The following is an 11,398-nucleotide window of genomic DNA, read 5'->3' as shown; positions in this document are numbered from 1 at the left end:
GGCGACCCTGCGGGAGTCAGGGAATCGGCACCTGAGAATCGGCGGCCAGGCGTCGGAGCAGCGTGGCACAATTCCCGTGGCCCCCCCGGCAATTTTCTGACCTGCCACAGGATCAGAGAATCCCGGCCCTTATATGCTTTCCCTTTCATTCTCCTTGTTCAGCTTCTTGATCTCTGTTCTCTTAACTTTAGTCTTTCTGTCCAATTCCCTGGTTATCTGGACTCTATCTGGTTCATTGGGAAGTCTGCCTGTTTTTCCTGTCAGCTTTCTTATGGCAGAGTTGAAAGATGTTCACGTCCCATCATCCTATCTCCAACTGCAAACATCTGCACATTGACGTTGCTGGTCAATTCAAGGGGCACATGTTCATGGTTGTAGTAGACATACATTCCAAGTGACCTGAGGTAGTCCTGATGAAATCAACGACCGCTGAACAAACCATTGAAAACCTTGATGAGATTTCCACCAGATTTGGGAAACCAGAACAAACGGTCCATAATTTATAGATCAGGAATTTGACCACAATTTAAAGATGAGTGTTAGCCAACAGATAAAATTAGCACCCTATTACTCATTCATGAAATGTTTAGCCAAAGGGTTTGTTCAGTCTTTGTACTGAAAGCTTCTACGGACCAAGCTTCATTGCATCACCACTTAAACAGTTTCTTGGTGACGTATCGCAACACCACACATGAAATAAAATGAAATGAAAATCGCTTTTTGTCACAAGTAGGCTTCAAATGAAGTTACTGTGAAAAGCCCCTAGTCGCCACATTCCGGCGCCTGTTCGGGGAGGCTGTTGCGGGAATTGAACCGTACTGCTGGCCTGCTTGGTCTGCTTTCAAAGCCAGCGATTTAGCCCTATGCTAAACATGTGACTATACAGAGTTTCCCAGTTTTATTACTAATGAGGAGGAAGCTGAGAACTACTTTTAATTCATTCTTACACAGGATAGTAGAACGCAATCAGCAGTCGCAGCTCACAAGAGAAGGTCATTCGAGAAGACGCTTGTTTAAACAAGGAGAACAAGTGTTGACATGCAGCTATACCACTAATGAAAAGTGGGTTCCTGCAAATGTATTTGCTCAAACTGGTCGTGTCTCTTATATCATTCAAATGGGAGATGAGTTAGTGTGGAACCGACATGCAGATCAGCTGCTATCTATACGTATCAATATTCCAGTATCATGTATGACAAAACTACCTCAAGTGAAAACACCACCCACAGAGCCAGATTATGTGACTGTAATTTCTGACCAATCCATTGAAGCAGAGACTGCCGAAGAATCCACCGCTGCTACTATTCTTCCTTCTGAAAAGGAGACTGCAGCACCTCCCAGGGTTGAGTCATCCACAGATTAACCTAAAAGTACACCTAATGTCAGGAACAATCAAATGCCTGAAGTGCGCAGATGACCAGGGTGGATTCCGTGCCCACCAGATTGTCTTTCCCATTCACTGTGTACCACTGTGTAATAAGGAATGCCTGTCCTTATATATACATATGTAAATGACTATGTAAAAATACTGTAGTTATTCATTATGTTGGACCTTCGAATAAAGGGGGTGGGATATTATACATGTGTGTTGATGTGCTGTTGCATGGTCCCTTTAAGGTTTGAGTCACATGATAGTCTGTTAATCATTGGCTACTTCATGGGCTTTGAGTCAATCTAGAGAAAGCGTTTATACCGTTAACGCCCATCTGTTGATTATTTTGTTCAAACCACATGCTTCAGTATTTCCTTCCTTTAATCCAGCAAGTACAATACACAACAGAGACTATGAAAGGTGCTAAATTTACGCAAGTCTTTCTTTCCTTCTTTGTATTATATTCCTCTGTCTGATGTAGCATGCACAATAACCTATTTTTAAAAGTAGGTTATCATCTACAATAAAATAGTGCCTTGGACAATATCATATGAATGCTGGGTATTCAACCATCAATAACATCGGCGGTTTTAGGTTAATAACAGTTTCCTGCAGATTATGTTTCATCAAATTGGCACAATTAAAAAATGAGAAATGTGATTATGATGTTTCACTACAAACATGAATTCACTACAGTTTCGATAGTGGAAACTGGAAGTAAACAATGTCCTGCTTCAATATGAAATTGGTTACCATATATACTTGAAAAGGAAATATATTCAGGCCCATGCAAATGGTACTGTTGAGATAGCTTGTTTATTGAACTGGCACAAGCACAATAAGCGGAATTGTCTCCCTCTGTGTTGCATGATTTAATATAGATTAGTAAATGCCAACCGAGAAAACTAACACTAGCTGACACACAGGGTTGAATTTTCCAGGCCCTGTGGGGACTGGCTGGAGGCAGGTTGACTGATAAAATGTCAGGGTTAAGGAGTCATGAGGGGAGCCTGGTGTTTTCCACTATGATATCAAGTTGCCAGTAGTGGGAAGATGGTGGCCCACCTGGAGGCCAGTTGAGCCACGTAAGTTCTCATTAAGGACCACTTCCAACTTGTGCAGACACTTTGCCTGCGTCAGGTGGTCTTGACACCAAATAGGGAAATCAAACAATGAAACTTGCTGGCCTCCCAACGGGCTCTGAAGCGAGGTGGGGTGGGGGTCCTTTATTGGTAACCAAAGGCCAAAGGACCAGTCCCCCAGTGGTTTGTTTGTGAGGGGATAGAATGGGTGAGGTAAGTGGGTAAGGGGTAGGGTGTTTGAAGGGGTGGAATGGGTATTGGGGGAGGTGATAGAATCTAATAGGTTCTACTTAAGGAATGTTAAACACTGAAGGCGGGATTCTCCGAAATTGGGAAATGCGATTAGGCGGAAAATCGCGGTGCGTGCCGGTCTCACGCCAAATCGCAATTCTCCGTCGCCTCGACAGCGCATCAGTGCATTCCAGAACGCACATACAGTCAACGCCAGATCATTAGCGGGCCCCACCTGGTTCACCCTGCCTGGACGCAGATGGCAGAAGCGGTCAGCGCCACCAGCAACATCGTCCGGATCGACCAGCAGTGTAGAAAAAAACTCCTCAGGGTGGCCAGGGTGAATAGGCAACACCATCTCCTGGCATTAACCCCATCTCATACACCTGTAAACGCCCCCCCCCCCCAAAAAGAACAAAGAACAAAAAAACATACAGCACAGGAACAGGCCCTTCGGCCCTCCAAGCCCGTGCCGACCATGCTGCCCGACTAAACTACAATCTTCTACACTTCCTGGGTCCGTATCCCTCTATTCCCATCCTATTCATGTATTTGTCAAGATGCCCCTTAAATGTCACTATCGTCCCTGCTTCCACCACCTCCTCCGGTAGCGAGTTCCAGGCACCCACTACCCTCTGTGTAAAAAACTTGCTTCGTACATCTACTCTAAACCTTGCCCCTCTCACCTTAAACCTATGCCCCCTAGTAATTGAACCCTCTACACTGGGGAAAAGCCTCTGACTATCCACTCTGTCTATGCCCCTCATATGTTTGTAGACCTCTATCAGGTCGCCGCTCAACCTCCGTCGTTCCAGTGAGAACAAACCGGGTTTATTCAACCGCTCCTCATAGCTAATGCCCTCCATACCAGGCAACATTCTGGTGAATCTCTTCTGCACCCTCTCTAAAGCCTCCACATCCTTCTGGTAGTGTGGCGACCAGAATTGAACACTATACTCCAAGTGTGGCCTAACTAAGGTTCTATACAGCTGCAACATGACTTGCCAATTCTTATACTCAGTGCTCCGGCCAATGAAGGCAAGCATGCCGTATGCCTTCTTGACTACCTTCTCCACCTGTGTTGCCCCTTTCAGTGACCTGTGGACCTGTACACCTAGATCTCTCTGACTTTAAATACTCTTGAGGGTTCTACCATTCACTGTATATTCCCTACCTGCATTAGACCTTCTAAAATGCATTACCTCACATTTGTCCGGATTAAACTCCATCTGCCATCTCTCCGCCCAAGTCTCCAAACAATCTAACTCCTGCTGTATCCTCTGACAGTCCTCATCGCTATCCGCAATTCCACTCACCTTTGTGTCGTCTGAAAACTTACTAATCAGACCAGTTACATTTTCCTCCAAATCATTTATATATACTACAAACAGCAAAGGTCCCAGCACTGATCCCTGCGGAACACCACTGGTCACAGCCCTCCAATTAGAAAAGCAACCTTCCATTGCTACTCTCTACCTTCTATGACCTAGCCAGTTCTGTATCCACCTTGCCAGCTCACCCCTGATCCCGTGTGACTTCACCTTTTGTACTAGTCTACCATGAAGGACCTTGTCAAAGGCCTTACTGAAGTCCATCTCGACAACATCCACTGCCCTACAAATCATCTTTGTGACCTCCTCGAAAAACTCGATCAAGTTAGTGAGACACGACCTCCCCTTTACAAAACCATGCTGCCTCTCACTAATACGTCCATTTGCTTCCAAATGGGAGTAGATCCTGTCTCGAAGAATTCTCTCCAGTAATTTCCCTACCACTGAAGTAAGGCTCACTGGCCTGTAGTTCCCTGGATTATCCTTGCTACCTTTCTTAAACAGAGGAACAACATTGGCTATTTTCCAGTCCTCCGGGACATCAAAGACTTCTGTCAAGGCCTCAGCAATTTCCTCTCCAGCCTCCTTCAGTATTCTGGGGTAGATCCCATCAGGCCCTGGGGACTTATCTACCTTAATATTTTTTAAGACGCCCAACACCTCGTCTTTTTGGATCTCAATGTGACCCAGGCTATCTACACACCCTTCTCCAGACTCAACATCTACCAATTTCTTCTCTTTGGTGAATACTGATGCAAAGTATTCATTTAGTACCTCGCCCATTTCCTCTGGCTCCACACATAGATTCCCTTGCCTATCCTTCAGTGGGCCAACCCTTTCCCTGGCTACCCTCTTGCTTTTTATGTACGTGTAAAAAGCCTTGGGATTTTCCTTAAACCTATTTGCCAATGGCTTTTCGTGACTCCCTTCTAGTCCTCCTGACTCCTTGCTTAGCTTCCTTCCTACTTTCCTTATATTCCACACAGGCTTCGTCTGTTCCCAGCCGTTTAGCCCTGACAAATGCCTCCTTTTTCTTTTTGACGAGGCCTACAATATCTCTCGTTATCCAAGGTTCCTGAAAATTGCTGTATTTATCCTTCTTCCTCACAGGAACATGCCGGTCCTGAATTCCTTTCAACTGACACTTGAAAGCCTCCCACCTGTCAGATGTTGATTTGCCCTCAGACATCCGCCCCCAATCTGGGTTCTTCGGTTCCCGCCTAATATTGTTATAATTAGCCTTCCCCCAATTTAGCACATTCACCCTAGGACCACTCTTATCCTTGTCCACCAGCACTTTAAAACTTAGTGAATTGTGGTCACTGTTCCCAAAATGCCCCCCTACTGAAACTTCCACCACCTGGCCGGACTCATTCCCCAATACCAGGTCCAGTACCGCCCCTTCCCTAGTTGGACTGTCTACATATTGTTTTAAGAAGCCCTCCTGGATGCTCCTTACAAACTCCGCCCCGTCTAAGCCCCTGGCACTAAGTGAGTCCCAGTCAATATTGGGGAAGTTGAAGTCTCCCATCACCACAACCCTGTTGTTTTTACTCTTTTCCAAAATCTGTCTACCTATCTGCTCCTCTATCTCCCGCTGGCTGTTGGGAGGCCTGTAGTAAACCCCCAACATTGTGACTGCACCCTTCTTATTCCTGATCTCGACGCATATAGCCTCACTGCCCTCTGAGGTGTCCTCCCGTAGTACAGCTGTGATATCCTCCCTAACCGGTCGCGCAAATCCGCCACCCCTTTTACATCCCCCTCTACCCCGCCTGAAACATCTAAATCCTGGAACATTTAGCTGCCAATACTGCCCATCCCTCAACCAGGTCTCTGTAATGGCAACAACATCATAGTTCCAAGTAGTAATCCAAGCTCTAAGTTCATCTGCCTTACCCGTAATACTTCTTGCAGTAAAACATATGCACTTCGGGCCACCAGACCTGCTGTGTTCAGCAACATTTCCCTGTCTGCTCTGCCTCAGAGCCACACTGTCCCTATTCCCTAGTTCTCCCTCAATGCTCTCACCTTCTGACCTATTGCTCCCATGCCCACCCCCCTGCTCCTAAGTGCATCCAATTGCTGCTCCAACCGAACCATGCGGTCTGTGAGGAGCTCCAGTTGGGTGCACTTTCTGCAGATGAAGCCATTCAGGACGCGGGAAGCCTCCCGGACCTGGCACATCTCACAGTCAGAGCACTGCACCCCTCTAACTGACATTGCGTCAATTAATTAGTAAATTAAAGTTAAAAGTTTTTTAAAAAGTAAAAAAGTTACTGTTAAATATCAGGGGCGTCATTCTCCGACCCCCCGCCGGGTCAGAGAATGGCCGTTGGCCGCCCTGAATTCCGCACCCGCCCCCGCCGAAGTCTCCGGTACCGGAGATTGGGCGGGGGCGGGAATCGGGCCGCGCCGGTTGGCGGGCCCCCCCGCTCAATTCTCTGGCCCGGATGGGCCGAAGTCCCGCCCAGAAATTGCCTGTCCCGCTGGCGTAAATCAAAGCTGGTATTTACCGGCGGGACCAGGCGGCGTGGGCGGGCTCCTGGGTCCCTGGGGGGGGGGGGGCGCGGGGCGATCTGACCCCGGGGGATGCCCCCACGGTGGCCTGGCCCGCGATCGGGGCCCACCAATCCACGGGCGGGCCTGTGCCTGTGCCGTGGGGGCACTGTTTCCCTTCCGCCTCCGCCACGGCCTCCACCATGGCGGAGGCGGAAGAGACTCTCCCCATTGCGCATGCGCGGGAAACTGTCGGCGGCCGCTGACGCTCCCGCGCATGCGCCGCATTTCCGCGCCAGCTGGCGGGGCACCAAACGCCATTTCCGCCAGCTGGCGGGGCAACAAACGCCATTTCCGCCAGCTGGCGGGGCGGAAATCCCTCAATGTTGGGGCTCGGCCCCCAAAGATGCGGAGCATTCCGCACCTTTGGGCCGGCGCGATGCCCGTCTGATTGGCACCGTTTTTGGCGCCAGTCGGCGGACATTGCGCCGTTGGGGGAGAATTTCGCCCCTGTTTCCTAGCACTAGATTTCCACTATAAATGTGAAAGCTAAATATAGTACTTTCCGATCTCTGGCTTAGATACCCCTCTAAATTATAATTAAGTAATTATGTTTAATTAGTTTGCCAATGCTTAATTTTTTTAATTTAGTGTAGATTCCCAACCAGCCACTCAGGTCACAGCTTTTCTGTGATGTCACTTCAGTTTCCTCCCCCCCTCCCCCCCACACACACACACACAATTTGAAAAGGTAATAAAAGTAAAAATGAGTAAAAATCACTTACTTACCTTCTGAGGGTCTCAGTTGTTCTCAGGTTCTCTCCCGGCTCATTAAAAGTTACAGGCCAGAAGAAAGAGAGAGAACAAAGAAAGAGAGAGAACCCCCACCCAGAGGGTGGCCATACCCCCCACCCTGCACCACATGCCAGCACCCATTCCGGCCACCATGGCCGGATTCCCTGGTCACTGAGGCCACCAGCTACCCACCCCCTGGGATGTATGTGTCGGACTGTCCAACGCTGTATTTTTCTGCGGGCCTTCAGGAACTGCTCATCCTGGCCACAGACATATGTGCCCTGTGGACCACCTTAAACTGTATATGGCAAGTCTAGCGCACAACGAGGATGCGTTCATCCTTCTCAGGGCCTCCTCCCACAGCCCAATCTCCAACTCCCCACCCAGCTCTTCCTCCCACTTGTGCTTCACTACCCCTATCAGGGCTCCTTACCAATCCATCAGCTCCTTGTAAATTTCTGATACCTTCCCCTCCCCTACCCCTGTTCTTGACACCACCTTGCCATGTAGCCCCTGGGGTAGCAGGTAAGGAAAGGACGGTACCTTACTCCGAACAAAGTTCCTCACCTGCAAATACCTGGACCCATTCCCGACAGGCAACTCAAATTCTTCCTCCAACTCCTCCAAGCTCGTAAAGCATCTCTCAATGAATAGATCCTCAAACCGCTCAATCTTCGCTCGATGCAATTCCCAAAAACCCCCATCCAGTCCCCCTGGGAATAATCCGGTAATTTCCACAAATCGGTGCCCAAACCGAGGCTACTTCCAGTCTCAGGTGCCGCCACTACTGTCCCCACATCCTAAGGGCTGCCACCACCACTGGGCTTGTGGAGTACCTGGCTGGTGAGAACAGCAGAGGTGCCGTCAACAGTGCCCTCAAACGTGTATCCCTACAAGAGGCTGCCTCCATCCGCTCCCTCACCGACCCCTCCCCCACTACCCACTTCCTAACCATCGCTATGTTCGCTGCCCAGTAATAATTCATGAAGTTCAGGAGAGCCAACCACCCCCCCCCCACCCCCCCACCCCCATCCCCCCTCCCCCTCGACCCCACTCCAGCAGCACCTTCTTCACCCGTGGGGCTTTACCCACCCAAATAAACCCTGAAATCATCACATTCACCCTCCTAAAGAAAGCCTTAGGAATAAAAATCGGGAGGTTCTGGAACACAAACAAGAACCTTGGGAGGACTGTCATTTCCACCGATTGCACCCTTCCCGCCAATGATAGCGGGAGCATATCCCACCTCCTGAAATCCCCCTTCAACTGTTCCACCAGCCGAGCTAAATTCAGCTTGTGCAGCTGCTCCCACCCCCGCGCCACCTGAATACCAAAGTGCCGAAGGTTCCCCCCCACCACCCTACACGGCAACTCCCCAGCCTCTTCTCCTGCCCCTTCGCTTGGGTCGGAAAAACCTCGCTCTTCCCCATATCAATTTGTACCCCGAGAACCAGCCAAATTCCTCCAAAATCCTCATTATCCCCCCAATACCTTCAAACAGGTCCGAACTATACAGCAGAAAGTCATCCACATACAGCGGGACTGTATGCTCCAACCCCCCTACTATCCCCTGCCATTCTCTTGATGCTTTCAGCGCCATTGCCAGTGGCTTTATAGCCAAGGCAAAGCGCAATGGGAAGAGTGGACATCCCTGCCTCATCCACCGATATAGCCTGAAATATTCCGAGCTCACCGGTTTGTCCGCACACTTGCTACCATGCCTGGTACCGTAACTGGACCCATTCCACAAACCCCTGTCCAAACCCAAACCATCTCATCACCTCCCACAAATTGCCCCACTCCATCCGATTGTAGGCCTTCTCCGCATCCATGGCGACCACCACCTCCACACTTCGTCTATAACATTCAGTAACCTCCTAATATTGGCCGACATATGCCTTCCCTTAATGAACCCTGCCTGGTCCACTCCTATCACCCCCAGCACACAGTCCTCGATCCTTGAAGCCAAAATCTTGGCCAGTATCTTGGCATCCACATTTAACAACAAAATTGGCCTGCAAAATCCACACTGCTCTGGACCCTTGTCTTTCCTTAAAATTAAGGAGATCGAGGCCTGCGATAGCGTCGGTGGAATCACCCCCTGCTCCCTCGCCTCATTAAATGCCCTCACCATCAGAGGCCCCAGGCCTCCCAGAACCTTTTGAAGAATTCCTCTGGGAACCATCCGGGCCAGGGGCTTTCCCCGCCTGCAGCGCCCCTATATCATCCACCTCCTCCACCAGCTCAATGGGGGCTCCCAATCCCTCCACCAGGTCCCCCTCCACCCTCAGGAACTTCAGCACCTCCAAAAATTGCCTCATTCCCTACACCCCGGCTGGGGGCTCCAACTCATACAGCCTCGTATAAAAATCCCCAAGCACCCCATTCATCCCCACCAGATCCAAGACCGTCTTCCCCCCCTACCCTTCACTTTTCCGATCTCAATTGGTGTCCCAACATCCTACTGGCCTTTTCCCCATATTCATACACTGCCCCCTTTGCCCTCCTCAACTGCCCTACCGCCTTACCCGTGGATAACAACCCAAACTCCATCTGCAGTTTATTTTTAAAATTTAGAGTACCCAATTCATTTTTTCCGATTAAGGGGCAATTTAGAGTGGCCAATCCACCTACCTTGCACATATTTTGGGTTGTGGGGGCGAAACCCACGCAAACACAGGGAGAACGTGTAAACTCCACACGGACAGTGACCCAGAGCCGGGATCGAACCTGGGACCTCGGCGCCTTGAGGCAGCTGTGCTAACCACTGCACCACTGTGCTGCCCCCATCTGCAGTTTTTGCCGCTCCCTCAACAACCCCGCCTCCGGGGCCTCCGAATACCTCCTGTCCACCTGCAAGATCTCCTCCACTAACCTCACCATCTCCACCCGCTCCGTCTTATCCCTGTGTGCGCTAATCAAAATAAACTCCCCCTCGCCACTGCCTTCAGTGCCTCCCACAGCGTGGCGGCCGAAACCTCCCCCATGTCATTCAGCTCCACATATCCCCGAATGGCAGCCCTCACCCGCTCACAGACTTTCTCATCTGTCAACAGCCCCACATCCAACCTCCACTGCGAGAACTGCCCCCCTCCCACCCCCATGGTCTGATACTACAATTGCCGAGTACTCCTAACCAACCACCCCTGCCAGCAACGTCCGATCCAACTTAAAATACTCGATTCGGGAGTACGCCCTGTGCATTGGGAAAAAAGCGAGAATACCTTCGCCCTTGGCCTGTCAAACCAACATGGGTCCACCCCCCCATGCGCACCTTAAACTCCCTCAGTTCCTTCGCCACGGCCGATACTGTCCCCGACCTCGGACTCGACCGATCCAACTTTGGATCCAAAACTATGTTAAAATCCTCCCCCATTATCAACCAGTGCGAGTCCAGGTCCAGGATCTTCCCCAACACCCGCCTCATGATTTCTATATCGTCCCAGTTCAGGGAACAAAGATTCACCAATACCACCGGCATCGCTTCTAATTTCTCCCTCACCATAACATACCTCCCTCCAGAGTCTGTCACCAAAATGTTTCCTATTTTTCGTTTTGTGGAAGCTGTTTGTAATGCCTTCTGTATTGACTTGAGACCAGTGGCAGAGCTGAGTGAGTAAAGGTTTTCATTTGCACTGTTGGGGGATGGAGATGTGCTTGTTTAGATTTTGGTGTTTTTCTGTCGGGCAATTGTGTGGGGATTGTTTGATGTTGGAGTATGTTTGTATGAGCGGGTGGGGAGGGAGCAATAGGTGGGAGACTATCCGGCGCCAGGAATGGGGGCCACCAAGCTATCTGGGCGGGGTAGCTCACGGAAGCGTAGTGGGGGGTGTGCATATGTTCGGTTTATTGAAGGGGTTGGTTACAGAATATTGTTACTGGGAGGGGGAGGGGAGAAAATGTTTTGCTGACAAGGGAGGGACTTGGGCTAAGGGATAGAGAGGAGGTTGGGGGCGGAGGCTGCCTGGGGTTGGGCCGGTGGAGGCGCGGAGCATGGGCTGGAGGCGGGCCCAAAAAAGGGGATGGCTGATTAGCGAAGTGGGGGGCAATGAGCCCCCCAACTAGGCTGATCACCTGGAATGTTCGAA

Source organism: Scyliorhinus torazame, chromosome 4 (assembly GCF_047496885.1).
Source record: "Scyliorhinus torazame isolate Kashiwa2021f chromosome 4, sScyTor2.1, whole genome shotgun sequence".
Lineage (NCBI taxonomy): Eukaryota > Metazoa > Chordata > Chondrichthyes > Carcharhiniformes > Scyliorhinidae > Scyliorhinus > Scyliorhinus torazame.
Note: the sequence above shows the minus strand (reverse complement) of the source record.